The 15,083-nt window shown below is 40.8% G+C and overlaps 1 protein-coding gene across 2 annotated transcripts in view; it reads left to right on the top strand.

Annotated features, from left to right (window-relative positions):
* Positions 1-15,083, top strand: part of KIF26A (kinesin family member 26A) — a 94,477-nt gene that overhangs the window by 50,643 nt on the left and 28,751 nt on the right. The window contains exon 1 of one of the 2 annotated variants that reach the window (XM_063159836.1): positions 5,748-5,941. The exons of the other annotated variant lie outside the window; for it this stretch is intronic. The gene's annotated coding sequence lies outside the window, so the exon portion shown is untranslated. Of the gene's footprint in view, positions 1-5,747; positions 5,942-15,083 lie in introns of those variants that run through there. 2 annotated transcript variants of the gene reach the window in all.

Here is a 15,083-nt window from a genome sequence, read left to right as displayed (position 1 = left end):
GGATTTTTGTTAGTTGGTTTGGTTTTTTACTCCAGTTTGTTCCTTGATGAGAATCAGTTTTGTATTTGTAAGGTCACAAACTCTGAAGACAGGACAGAGAGTTCATGTCCTCACTTGGAAAAGTTTAGCTAAGAGATGCCACAAAAAGGATACCTGGGCATAAGAGGTCCCCATGGTTAAAATGAGTATCTTTAAGATATTCTTTGCAGGGAATGCACTGATTTTTTAATATGTGCAGCCCAAATCTACATATTCATCCAAAGCTCTTTCTCATTTGAATGTCATATTTAATTTCTTCAAGCTTAATTATGTTCCGCTTAAAAAAAAAAGTATTTTATTCATTACCAAGAAATGCAGAGAAGCACTAAGTATTCAAAATCAAAGCCAAATATTAAAGACAGCAGACAGAAGCGTATTAAGAAATTAAATCAGTTTTAAGCTTTTTTCCTCACTGTGATCTGTCACAGAAGGAGGAAGGCTTTGATTAACATCTGTGTCACGCAAGCAAATTGCCAGACATTACTCAGTGGTTGTGTTACCAGAGGATTTAGCAGAAAATGGAGATTCTCAGTAGGTCACTGGCAGAACGAGAGAGCCAGGGCAAAAAGCACAGCTTATGGATGCCTGTGAAGAGACTTCCAGTTCACCCTTACATGTCAAGAGAAGTTTATTCTTGCATTCTTCAGATTTAAGAAGAATGCAGCTGGCTTTGTCCCTTGGTGGGGCATGAACTGTGCCTTGCCTAGTGCTCCGCACTTTACACCTGTTTCCAGGTGGGTTTTTTGTATAAGGAACCTGAACAAACTTTATATTACTAAGGGAAAATATGTGAGATAGTTGTAGGACCCTTCTGTGGGCTTTGCTTGCAGCTAAGTAAATATTGGCATATTTTGTTATAAAGCTTTATAGCAAAGTTGGGGTTTCTTGTCACGCGAACATGGGGGGAAGACAGGAAATGGTGAAAAAAATCAGGCAGGAGAAGGGCAGCAAGGAGGAGAATGGGCATGCACTTGGGAAGAGGTTAATGGGCTCTCTGACAAAAGAGAAAATACCACTCCCTTGGGAGAAGAATCCAGACCCCCAATAAATCGAAGCTGTCGCCATTAACGTGCCATTTCCGTGCTGGTGACAGTGGTGGCAGCAGTGGCTGTGCAGCTGGGTGCGGGGTGGTGTTTGTGGTGTTTTTACCTGCTCTCGGTGCACAAGCTGGAAGGAAGATTTGAGCAGTGACAGGGCAGTGAGGAGGAATCAAAACTGTTTAGAAGAAAATATGTATCTAAGCTAGCAACCCTGAGTAGCACTGAGCAGAAGACAAACTGCATGAAGTCCCTCTTCTGAAATTCTCACCTTGTTTGATGTTGATCTTTTCAAACTGGTTTGCATTTGCTGCTGTGGGACTGCTGCCTTTGAAATAGGGAAATAACTGTATAGTTGAAACTCCTTTCCCTTGTATCCACCTGCTTTGGTTTGAAAAGTTAATCTTCCAAACATAGCACTCACTAGTTTTTAGGTTTCTAAATTATTTGTGATGTTGCTGGGCTTTGCAGAATTAAAACCATTTAAAATAATAAATCCAGAGAATCACAGTGGTGATTCACACCCATTATCTTTCCTCTCTCATCATCCTCCTGCATGTTTGGAAAAGCTGTGTCAATTTAGGCATGATATAAAACATTGCACATGATATGCTTTTTGAAAGCAGATTTTCTTAACAAAATATACAATCTCTGAGTAATGTAATTGAACATCTGAAGAGTTAAAATAAGCATAGTTGTCTTTTACTGGAGTCAGGATATTCCATCATATTTTAATGCCTGTGAATTTGGATTAAAGAATCTAATTATTCACTAATGAGCAGTAATGGTACATATAAACTAAGGGTCACTATCCTATTACAGGCACCTGATGGTTCACTGATAAGCATTTGGTCATTAGATTGACCATAAAATACAGTCAATAATTGAGGTTACTCATAGAGCAGACACCTTATCAGCTTTAGGCATGGTGGGACAGCTTGTCAGTACTCTGTGTCCTGATTGTGCTGTGACTGAGCATATGATTAGGGTATTGAAGCAGTTTGTATCTAATGAAACTGCAGGAAAGGCATAGCAATATTAGCACAACCACTAAATGACTAATGTGTTTTTGTTCCAAGCCTTAGACACTTCAATTAGTTCCAATAAACTCTGATCTAGTGTAGTGGTAGGCAGAGAATTCAGATATTTTATGTACAAGCTTTCATTATACTAGTCAAAATTTGTAACATTTTAGTGGACAGATGAAATCTGTGTGGCTTTGAATAAGAAATGGTGGAAATAATAAAGCTTGTCTTTACTGGTTTTACTTCATTTTTTTCAGTTTTATTTTTGCATCTTTTAAATGTAGTATACTGAGACAATGCCTCAGTGCCTGATTTAAAAGATGAAGCTGCTGGCAGCAAATTAGATGTCCACATTTTACTTTAAAGTCCATTCATGCAGTTCATGTAGGCTTGTGCCTATGGATCTAAACTTAGAATGTGTTCTTTAGCATTTTGTACCATATGGAACATTAGTCAAATAGTCCCATCTTGAAAGCTTTTGTAGAGATATTGATTTTGCTGTGCTTCAAACTGTTGCAAAGAAAATAACCTCAGAACCTATTCTTTTATGATTTTTTTTCCTTGAGGATGCCTTAACTTTCATAAATTATTTAATATGGTGAAAGATGCAAAATGCCTTTTGTCTTCCTGAACTGCTGTTCAGGCTTCTCTGATGCGACCTTGGAAAGTAACCATAGAAACATGTTAAAAGCATCAACTGAAAATCAGTAGTTCAGTTTGACAGTGATGCAAATTCTGTGAAAGAAGATTATGATGTATTAGGAACACTTGAGGCATATATTACTGCTAACCTGTTAAACCTGATTATTCCATGACTATCGGTACTTTCAGAATTTGATGCAGGGGAAAAAAGCAAAAAAAAAGATGAACAAATTTTTTTTTAATAAGTTGCCATGTTTAAGATGTTTCTAGGTAAATTACTTCAGCCTGTCATTCTCTGTCCTGTTAAAAGCAAGAATTATATTTCTTCTAAGCTCATAATGTAGTTCACAGTTCCCTGGATTTAATAGCTGTAAACTTCTGCTCAGTACCCTGCTGGGGTGCACAGGTATGCTGGCTTTGTGCAGAACTGGCACAAATTAAACCTCTTTGACAGATAATATGAATAACTGGGTTATGAATAAGTAGTAGTTCATCAAAAGGTGAAGAAAATCTGTGATTCATTGGATCCTGAGTTGAAGATTTTTGTGCTGACCTGTGGTAGTTAAGCTAGTCTGTGAGGCTGAAACAGAAATCTCTGCTGTAGTTGCAGGTAACCACAGTAAATTCCTGATGAATCATGGGTCAAGAGAAGAAGCAGAGTCACTTGTTAAAGCTCCCTCAGTAAGCATAGCCCACACCCAAGAAAACCTGTGTCGATGTGATGGGGGAAAATTTAATTTGAACTAGTGACCTCAGAAAGTGGGGTACAAGCCCTTCCTGATTAGGGCTGCTTTGCTGGCAGATACACTCAAACCTTGTGCATGGTTTGTCCCTATTTCACAGTGCCATAGGAGTTGCAGGGCTCCTCAGGGATGTGATGGCATTAATGCAGCCCAGCAGCCCCTCAGTGCATCATCCCTTCCTTGTATAATGCCCCAAAAGCCCCACTTTCTCTTGCTACCATTTGGTCACTGCTCAGGAGTGGTGGCTGAGAAATTTGGAGCTGTGGATGTGCAGATGAAATGGAGCATCCAGCTGTTTCAGGGGCAACCAAATACATAATTAATATTTCCTCCTTAATGAGTCCTTACTCTGGGTTTAGAGTGGAGGACTGGAGCAGCCTGATCCCTGCAGGGGGATGTGTGGGGCTGGAGAGGGGATGCCCTCCTGTCCCCCTTTTGCTCTCTGCATGGAGCCAGGGAGAGCAAGATGTGCAAATGGAGAGGGAGCAGGTGTCACAGGGCTGGCCTGTGCTGTGCCACGCTGCTGGAATGTGGCTGCTCCCTGTCCCCAGAGAGCAAATGTGACCCACAGGTCTCCCAGTGTGCTGTGGGGATAGGGGATGGGGCAGGGTGTGAGGCTTTGTGCAGTATCCTGTATCACTTAGGGCAGCTTAAGCTTTCCTAGTTGCTGTGGCAGCATAATAGTGCCTATAATTAAGGACAAACAAAGAGTGTGTGCTTTAGGTATATCCCATTTCACGTTAGCCCGTGAGGAGGATAAATTAGGAGATAAGCCTGAATTTATTAGGCTTTGTTCTTGGAAGCACAAATGACTCTCAGGACAGTGTGTTTAACAGCAGAACATCATTACTGGTATCACTGCTAATACAGCATCATGCATTTACACACTGCATTATTGGTGTGTGGTGAGCCAGGCTCCCTGCTAGGAACAGCTCATCCGTGATACTGTGAGATGAGACACTGAGCTGGGCTTCAGCAAAGGGACAGGTGAGGAACCTGGAGTAGCTGAGAGAAGAGGCGAAAGTGGAGTTTGGACATGAATAGTGCTGAGTTAGAACACTATGCAAAGCATGAAAATGTCCCCAAGGCCAGCAGATCTGGGGTCAGGGTCTGCCTGCTGGTTTAGAAGGGGGAGGCACTGAAGATCAGCCAAGGTGGAGAGCCCAGGGTGAGGGTTTGACAGAGTCTCAGAGGGAACTGGGTGGTGAAGCAGGACTGGGCATCTGTGAGTCATTGCCTTGGAGGACAAAGCTCCTGTATGGAGTGTTAGGGATCATGGTATGGGAGAGATGTGCAAGACAGCAGTGTTAAGGATATGCTTGGAAGGAGAAGCCTCTATTGGATGACACAGGCTGTAGGATTTGTGTGGGAGCAGGTTTGACCATGCAGGAGGTGGCAGAAAAAAGCAAGGAGGGAACTTGGTGGCAACCAGATTGGCAAGAAATATGAAAAGGAAGAGGCAGAAAAGAGAGGGAAAAAAAAGAGAGGGAAAAATGGATCTAGTAATGTGGAGACCATGTAATGAGGTCAGGATTTTGGAGGGGATGTTCTAGGTCTTAACTGCAACTTGAGAGCAGAAGCAGAATGGGGGCACAACAAAGCACTTCCAGTGTTTTCTGCTGACCAAATACCTTAAAGATCTTTATAATTTGAGGCTACACCTGAGGAAGCCTGAGTGCTTTTTTTTCGTCAGCCCTGAGTGCTTTGATGAATGATAATACAAGAGGTTCTGGAGCAGCAGAGGCAGCCTTCCCAGGAGATGTGGTGACTTTTTGAGCTGCTGTAGATGGTTCAGTGCAGACAGTGGTTGCAGTGGTTGGGTCTTGGATTAGCTCTATATACTGAGGCATGCTTGATGCCCATGAGGAAAAGAAAAGAAGAACGATTTAAAACAGATGTGCCTACAAGGAGGGGAGGATCTATGCCTTCAGAGATACCAAGGATTGCATTTATTTATGAGCATAAATGGTGGTCAGTGGATTTTAAACTAGGAAAAGATCTGAAGTACTTGCCTGGAGTGGTGCAGGTATTTCTTCTTACTTTGTCCTCTCTTCGATCTTCTGCTCACCTGGACTTAATATTTTCTCCCTTAATTTTATTTGTTTTTTCCCTTTTTTTTTTTTTCTATATGACCCTTTATTTTCTTCTTCCTCTCTAGCTGAATGCACTTGATTATTCTGTTTTCCTGAGTGTATGGAATCTCACTGCTGCCTAGCTACCAGCATCTCTCTTCCCCCTTGGATTTTTTCCTTTCTTTCTGCCCTTCCTAGCTTGTCAAGAGGAGCACTTCTCCTGCCTCCCCCTCAGCCCAGCCCTCCCAGTCTGCCTGCTTTTTTGCTTCCTGGATCCTGAACACCAGCACTTGCTCTGACTCCGTTATTTGGGGCTCCTCAGCCTGGCAGCAGTGGCAGCTGCACTGGTGGTTTTTCTGCACTGGGAACGGAGCATTCCATAGGTAAAATGATAATGGTGACTTTCCTGTGGGGATGTAATTTGACAGTTTGCACCTGTTTTTACAACTTTATTAGTGACTTTCAGACTCTTCCAATAGCATATTTAACTATTTTAATACCATTGTTAAGACAGGGAGACTTAGCAGGTGAAATAGTTTTAAATCAGACTGATAGTTAATTGAAGATTTCGTTTTTGTGACTGACTTGGAGTCACTCTGACATTCAGTTTATGGTGTACAGGATGTGATTTGCAGGGCAGATGGACTTTGAAGTGTCACTGTCTCTTTTCAGAGCTTTGCTTGCTTGTGCTTGTCGCAAAACAAGACATCCCACATTATCATTTATTGTAAAAATAAAATGTCAAGCCAAAACAATGCACCAGCACTATAGCTGCAGTGCTTGATCAACTGCAGGAATACTCTGATGCTACTTTTTAATATTCTATGAAATATTGAATTTTGGCTTTCTAAAACTCCCTTCATCCTTCCTGCTGGAGTATGGAATCTGTTTCTTTTGGCAGGACATTTCAAAAAGCTTAGCTGGTGTCTTGCTCATCATTAGTTAGTGCTGCTGTTGGGTTTGCTTTCTGCTTTGTTTGGCTTTTTGTGTCCTCAGTGTTGCAGCTCACTTATTAAGAAGCACTTGGCCTCTGGAGGAAAGGACTCAATGGATGTTAATCAGCATATAATAAATCTAATCTAAATGCTATTAGTGAAGCTTTCTGGACTTCAGGGCAAGCTTCAGAATATTGTTTGATAATGTGTCTCAAGCAGGTCTTCAGGAGTTGCTCATTTTTACTGAAATTTGAAGTTACCATCTTTGGGTCAGAAATAGTCAGATCTCTCCATCTGCAGAGATGGAAAAATATGCATCTCAAATTTTCCTGCTAAGTGCTATTTTAAAGGGCTCTGCAGTATCAGCCTGTTATACCTCTGAGAAATATCACTTCAGAACTGATGTCAGTTAAATAAATCATAGTAACCCTGGGTTTAGAAGCCCATGTGTCCCTCCTCTGTTTAAAAATACTCATTTTATAGGCATACCACTTCTGTACTTGGATGATTTCCACTGCATCATTTAGTGCTGTCAGTGACCATTTAACTCACTAACAGTAGGAATAAGTAAATGCCCCCCTGAGAAGTTATTTGGTTGGCAGTATAGGTGTCAAGCCTTTGACTAAGCATCTGAAATAAAACCCAACTGAAGTGGGAATGGATCCTCTGTGGATTTTTTATATGTGCAATAAAATATGGAACTGAGGGATCTGGAATTGATGAGAAAGGTATATCTGTGGGGATGGTGTGTTGGGTCAAAGGAAGGTAAGAGGAAATGTAACACTCCTCAGAGCATTTATTGTAAAGAAGGCATTGTATTCACAGGTGGTGCCTTGTGTTCAGACCACTATATGCAATCAGGAACATGGAGATACTGAATTTCCCCTCTTTTGGTTCTTCTCTTTCCTGTCAGATATTTGTCTGAATCTGGTGTTTCAGATGAGCCCTTGTTAGCCATGTCATGTATTTAATCTCTCATCTTTTCCACTTGCAAATACATCTGCCTCTTCCCCGGAGCAGCTTGAATGAGCAGAATGATTTTTGTACACCAGGAGCTGATACTGCAAAGCAAAATTTTAAGTAATCAATTTCAGTGTTACTTCAGTAGTGAAGGCCTAGTTAACACCATTGTTTCAGGTTCATTACTTTGTAGTTTTAAAAATATCTTTCTTACTTTTTCTTGACAGAATACAAATGAGACTAGAATTCTATTTTGCTCAACCTGACTATTTCATGCATCTGTGTCTTGCTGGCAAATAAGTCTAACTTTTTCTTTTGCCTAAGGAGTGAGCTTAGATTGATGGGGCTCTGCCTGCTTTAGCTCAGTTAGCTCATGAAACAGAGTGGGGAAATATTGCTGACATTCAGGTAGTTGTATTTTCAGTGCACAGCTATCCATGCAGTGTGCAGCCCAGGAACTGACATATTTCTGTATTAAGTGCTGACAGTCTTGCTTACTTAAAGATTAACCTACCCAGGTTTTCAGCAGTTTGTCATATGGTACAGTTGTAAACAGCAAGTGTGGAAGTGCAGCAATATGTTCATCTGCTCTTGCTTTGTTTAACATCCTTAGTGAGCAGAGCTGGAAATGGTATGTGGCAGGCTGCTGTGACTAGCTGTTATTCTGATATATTTATATATCTATATATATAAGTCAGTTCCTGAACACTGATTCTGGCTGCTGAAGCAATGTTCTTTGGCCAGAAAAATGTCTTAAATCTACAAGCTGAAGAGAACATGGAAGTGACAATTTTGTAGCAGCAACCTCAGAAGCCACTGGTTTGGGAGAGCAGGAAAAATGGTTGGAGTGCAATTGTCAGTGCTTGTGAGGATCTGCCCTTTGGTGTTTCTTAAACTTGGGGAAAAATTACAGAGAAGTATGGTGAAATTTTCTTCTTGGCTACCTGTATGCAAATTGCTTGAATGCTTGAAGATGAGCTAGATTGGTTGCTTCTGTTAAATTAAAAAACAGCTGAGTGGAGGGACCATCTCTTGGGTCACTACAGCATGAGGGAGCTCTGCTGATGTCAGGAGTACCTTGCAGGTTTGTTTTAGCTTCTCATCTTCTGGAGATTGTTTTGAGTTTATCCCAAAGTGGCTTTGCTTGGTCTGCACTGTGCCTGAACTCAGGTGAGCCTTGATTATTGCTCACTGGTGCACAAAGCCTTTATTCCATACTTCATGGAGTGTGAATAGAGCTGGGGACAGGCAGCAAGGATGGTCGGAAATCAATGAAGCCTGACCTGTGAGGAGAGGTTGGAAGGATTGGGACTTCTTAATTTGGAAAGAGAAGACTGACTCTGGTGTGGTAGTGGTTTTCATCCAGGTAACAGCTGCTGCAGGAGTTGGAAATAAGCTCCTCTGCATGCCTACTGGTGAGGTGGGGGGAAATAAGGAATGGGAGACACGAGATGTGAATTTTCTAAGAGTAAGAGTAGTTAAAAACTGTCTAGTAAAAAACTGTGAGACGGTGATGTTCCTCATATGTCAACACTGCTGATTTCTATTTCTGCCTTGCTGATTTTAATAAGAGATAGTAAGAGAAAATTACAAGGTCAAAGTGAGAGGCTGAAATTCAAGTCTGAATTGCAAGATTATGCTATGTGCATGAGGCAAGGCATGAACTTTGTCTCAAATTGGATATACTTGCTCTGACACTGTTGGTGAGGTAACATCCTTGAAATATTAAATATGGTTTGACATTTTGGAATGTTTCAGAATAATGGGTTTCTATTGAAACTTTATTACCCTCAGCCATTATAAAAATGCCATTGTTTGAGGCTGTGCATTGTGATCCAGATGAACTAATTATTTATTGAGGAAGTCACAACACAGAAATAAGGAACATTAATTGTTTGTTCTTCCTGGCAGTGCTTCTCAGCAACATTGCTGGGACAGCTAAGCAAACAAAGGTTTGGTGCAGAACTTGTGTAATGGTACAAAGTGGGGAAAGTGTTATGTCCTCCAGAAATTGGACATCCATCACAGGAACCTAGTAAGCTTGGGGGAGGAAGAGACCATACCCTCAAATTTATCATATCCTTTATAAGTGGCTCCTTGGACAAAATTTACTCTAGAAATACAGATGGTGCCTGTCCTTTCCAAACCTTCATGATGTATTTAGATATTCCTGGTTTTCTCTTTAAAGCTAGGTTTTTTAGATCTCATTATGTTTTCCAAGGTGAATGCTGTTAGTGGAAACAGATACCATGTTGGTTTTTAATTTTCCTTATGGTTTTGGGTAGCAACTGCATTTTTTTCATTGTGCTACCTTTCTAGTTTTTGAACTGCAAATCAAACAATGGCAATAGCAATAATAAAAATAATAATGCCAACCAAGTTTATGCTGCGAGTTGTGGAAGGCTTGGGACAGGGTGCTGGAGGATGTATTGTAGGACATCCGTCTATTTGTTGCCTGTTTTGATGAGTGATTAAGGAAACAATAACTGGAACTGCAGATAGGATGACAGGCTGTGACTTTCCCACTGCTTCCTTTGGAGCTGGTTGGCAGCAGGAAAAGATTGGGATATTGGTTATGTGGGGGGATTTATGCCTTGTTGTGCTGAGAACTGGGAAAGTTTGGGAAAACTCTGCTTTAAAGCTGACTGGTTCTCAGTGTAAGCCTGCATCCATAACTTTCCAAACTTAGCAGATGGCTCGGAATCAGGATAAAAATCACTTCCATGATGTCTGTCAAGGTCAAACCAAAAGTCTTGAGTAAGCATACTCTTGTGTAAAGTCCAGAGTTCAGGATATTTAAGGATTGGACTGTGCACTTGTCTGGCCTTGACCCTTTCAGTGAAGCCCTTCAGCATTTTCACAATGTGAATAATGATAGTGATCTCTGAAAGATAAGACTGGCCAAGAACACTAAAACTGTTAATATTTAATGAGTCATGTTGAAATGAATGTGCAGAAGTTTTCTTTTATTATTCTTGTCAGTGGAGCTTAATAATGGGAAGCAGTTCTATTTCTGACTTGTGGCAGTTTGTCCATAAATGCACTGTGTCCGTTAAGTCCTCTGCCTTTATCTCAATTGACTGATTTGTAGTAGGTCCCAAAGCATACTTTGTAGCTCTCTTCCTTCTGAAGGTTAATAAAATTCACAAAGTTTTAAGAAAAAAAATTATAACTTTGCATAGTTATGAAAGTTTCAAATCTAATTTTCCTTTTTTTTTTTTGGAGAAATTATGCTCAGAAGGAGTGCTTGAGGGATTTAAATTGTGCTGTTTACTTTCACAGCTATAATGTGCAGAATGTGTGCAGGGAGTGTAAGCTAGAAGCAGCTTGCTGTACATCAGAATATCTGAAATGTCATGCTAACAACATAGGCAGAATTTAAAATTAAAAATGGCATGGCTGTTTCAACGAGCAGGCTTTGTAGCTACTGTTGTTGCACAGCGTTGTTCCCTAGGTGCTGAGCGTTATGTAATTGATCTGGCTGTGGTTTTCCTCACTGGTCTCATCCATGCATGGCAGAAAACCTAGTAATCTGTAAATCGTGTGGGGGAAAGAGCAGGTTAGAGACTGTCCCTTGTCATTTGATATTTGAGTGCCCCTGCATGTGCCATATATTAGTTTTATTTTCTACCATGACGCCTAGCTATGAGGAAAGAACTCTCCTGAGTGTCTTAAAAGACATCTTCTATTAAAGAGGGAAAGAGTTAAGCAAAATGCAGACTGTAGATCTCACAGCTGGAGGCAAAAGCAATATCCATGGATGTCTCTCATGCTTTAATTGGAAGAAAAGCATGAGAGTGTGGGGTTTAGTTTGCCTTGTACGACTGTTTTGTAGAGGAGTGGTTGTGGAGGCTGAATGGGGAGAGAGAAGATACGTGGAAAGTGTAAAACTCTAACAGAGCTATGACAAATGTTTGGCACATGCCTGGAGAAACAAATGAGTGAAATGCTTATGTTTTGTGTAGAATTCCCTAAAGGGAATAATTTTCTCTGGGAGGAAACAGAAGTTGATACTGAACAAGGTCAGGCAGCCCATTGTGGTGCTGAAAGTGTGTGAGAGAGCCTCCTGTGCAAGATTAAATATGAGAAAAAGAAGCAGGTCAGGCAATGGATGTGGCACCAAACTAGGCTCCCTACAGAAAGTGAGCTTGAGTATGAGCTTGAGTTCTTTGTGGCGCTAGGCAAAAAGGGCCCAGTTTAGGAGAGCTTTTCCAACCCTGTCTCCTTGGAACAAATACCTCTGAGGAAAGGAATTCTGGAGAAAAGACTGAAAACTGAAGTGTAAATTCAGAAATGTGTTGTTGGATAAGGACTGCAGAAGATCTGGCACTCTGGAGTGTCTCAGGACTGGCTCCATGTAAATCCATCCTCTCATGAATTTTACTGAAGTAAAGAGGTTTCTGAAGTTGGATTTTGCTTGATTCATTTGGGCCCATGTCCAGACCAGCTTGGCCTATATTTTGGCCTAATGAGTAGGTGGCTGGCATGCCACCAAGTGTATTGTTGGTTCTGCAAGAAGCACGTAGGGACTGATGAGTGTTTCTGTGGTGCTCTTTGCCTGGACCTGTCCAGGAGCCCAAGCAGAGCATGTGAAAGGGGCTGCCCAACTGCTTTGTATAAAGAACTGACTGTGCTTTTTATAGGAGCTGAGGATGACTATTACTTGAATTCATATTCATAGTCTGCAGTTTGATAGTGATGTTTTGTTTTTCCTAAATTGCCCTATGCTTTCAATTAGATCCTCACCCTTTCCCTTTTAGAAAAAAAACCTCAAAACAACAAACAAAATCAAACCCAGCAAGCTGTTTGGTACTGCATTTGCAAGTTGTCTGTGGTGTTCCAACTCCAGAAATAACCTTGTTTTAATGTCAGGCAAAGCCATTCTTGCATTCAAGCACAGAGAGGTTGTAATTAAGCTTTGTGCACTGTTACCTGACAAGAGATGCTTTTTAAGTGTGAACCACACACATCATTATTAGTGCAGTTGGCTGGTTGCCCATCAAAGCACTGATTATTTTCTACAACAGCTACTCCAGTTCCTCTGCTTTCAGTTTCCTGTTATCTCACATGGACATCAACAGTCCCTTTGCCAAATTTCTTAGTAAAATCATCGCCCTCCAGACTCACAGGAAGAGGATTTATCAGCACTACAGCAGTTAATTGCTTTAGGTAGCATATGCCACTGTCCTTTGAACAGTGGAGGTGCAGGAAGGTTACACACACTGTCAAAGTGAACCAGTTTGAAAGTGGCTCTGTCTTGGTGCAGAACTTAAGGCAATTAGTAACAGATTCAGTATCTTGGATCTGCTTATCAAAATGTCTCACAAATGTGCTGCTGAGGTATTTTGAGAAATGCTGTACTTGTAAAAACTGGCATTTCCTGTTCATTTTTTATATGCCTTGCTTAGTTTGGCCTTTTTGGGTGCAGTTAGTAACTGAGTTTAGTGCTTAAAAGCAGTTAGCTGCTTGAGCACACAATTCCTGAGTAAATTTGTCCTTTGTATCTCATTCTCTTTCATGTATGTTTCCCAGAGGAGCTCCTTCAGCCAGATCTGTTGCAGGAGTAATTATTTCATCAGGATTTAATGTATATCTTGATTGCACTTTGAAGACATTCTCTTGAGGAGTTTATATAATTTCAACAAGGGATCATAGCATGTAAACAAGAAAGTAAACATTATCTTTCATATTAATCAACAAGACAATTAAATAATAAGCAGGATTGTTAATTGGTACTTGGAGATAGATGCTAATGACTGTCTTGAGTTCCACAATGACAGTGCCAACAGGTAGAGACTCTTTTCTGCACAGTAAAGCTGCATATAATTTAGGAGGCATTACAGCTTTAACGTGCAGCTGCAACCACAGTGAAGCTGTGCAACTGTGTTCCTGGTGTCCTATTTCAGCATATGTTTTCCTACTGAATGAAGTATTAGCAAGGGGATTTGAGATTTAGGCAGTTAAATCTGTTCTCATTGCCACCAAACTCTTGAGGTTCTGTATAAACCCATGCTTGTGGTGTTTTGCTTCACTGTGGGATGCAGTTCCTGCTGGTTTCAGGATGCAGTAGGAGTCAAAAGCTGCTTCTTTCCTCAAAGACAAAAGTCCAGCTTGTTCCTCAAAAGACAGTGGCTTTGGGCTCCCTCTGAGTTTGGAACTAGAGCCTCATTTTTTCATCACACGAATCTTTGTCTTTTTCTAAATACTGTAGTGTTTATATAGGGAGAAGGAAGCATGTAGGGGGTCTGCATCTGCAAAAGTTGAAATACAAAGGTTCAGGAGTTTAACACACACACAAGTTTTGGAATATAGAGAAAAGGATGGGAATTTTGGAGATCTGTATTGAGAGTCCTGCTGTTGTACTAACTAGCTGTCTAATTTTAACTCAAGTACTCAAGTGTCCAGTTTTGCTCCTCAGACACAGCCAGTTCTTTGTACTGTTGCTCACTTGAAGCCAATAGTGCATTTGGAAGAAACTGTGCAGCCCTTCTGCTCTTGGTATCAATATTTTCATTTAATCTTGGTGTTAATTTCTCACAACGAATATAAGCAAAGGAGCAGTTTCCCTCTCTGATCAGCTTACTAAGCCTGAGGCTGCCTGACAATGATGACAAAATGCATGGCAAGGTTGGGGTTCTAGATTTACCCTAAATTCATTATGACAGCAAACACTGCCTTGGTTTCTCCATGAGTCTGTTGCTTAGAATACTTCACAGATGTTAGTGCCAGTTTGATCTCACTGAAAAGTACTTGGAGATCTTGGGCTGAAAGACGTGATGAAAATATAAAGTAGTCATTTTATAAAGATACTTACTAATTTGTTCAAAGTGACAAGCCCTTACCCTGCAAGCATGGAGCAGAATAGTGGTTTGTCCCCAAAAGACCTGCTGGCATCAGCAGTGTGGTCTCAGCAGGTCCCCAGATGCTGGCAGGGGGACACCCTGTGCTTTTGCTGCCCCAACAGCCATTCAAAGTAATGGTATAAGGTAACAATTTGGATGCTTTTATGATATTTATCTGTGGAAGGACTGTCTACTGAAAGTCCCAGGGTCAGATCACAAGTGTCTTTTTCAGGTGGTAAAGCTCTCCTTGACTTTGAGAGAACTGAGGTTTCACCCTCATTGCCATGCCCAGCTGCCCAGCATGCGCTTGCCAACATATATATTTTATTCTGCTTAAAATAATCACTCTGCAGGGTGAATTTGATTTTCTCATGTGGGTTTTGATGTAGGCAAGAGTTTCTGTTTTGGTTTCTTGCTATATTGTTTGGTGCTGCTGATGGGGAATAGCAGAAAAACCAGATTATGTTCCTATTTTTACTCACAAGGAAGAATGTATAATTTTAATTGTATGTTCTAATTTTTGCTCCTTCTTCATCTTTTATGTTTTGAAATTCTACATTTCAAAAGCAGGATCATTATCATTCAGCACATTAAAGCGTGTCTTGTTAATAGCTTTCCATTTTAATGCAAAAGAATGGAATTGGGGAGGCAAAACCAATTTGTCTTGAAGGAAATTTCCTGTTATCCAAGGATTTTCTGTGCAGCCAACAGGAGAGGATCTTGAGCTTGGCTTACTTGAAGTGCTATCCTCTGCCTTGAGTAACTTGTAGAGTACGAAGAACCACTTT

The sequence above is a fragment of the Melospiza melodia genome, chromosome 6, assembly GCF_035770615.1.
Source record: "Melospiza melodia melodia isolate bMelMel2 chromosome 6, bMelMel2.pri, whole genome shotgun sequence".
Lineage (NCBI taxonomy): Eukaryota > Metazoa > Chordata > Aves > Passeriformes > Passerellidae > Melospiza > Melospiza melodia.
This window is presented reverse-complemented; position numbering and strand designations above follow the sequence as displayed.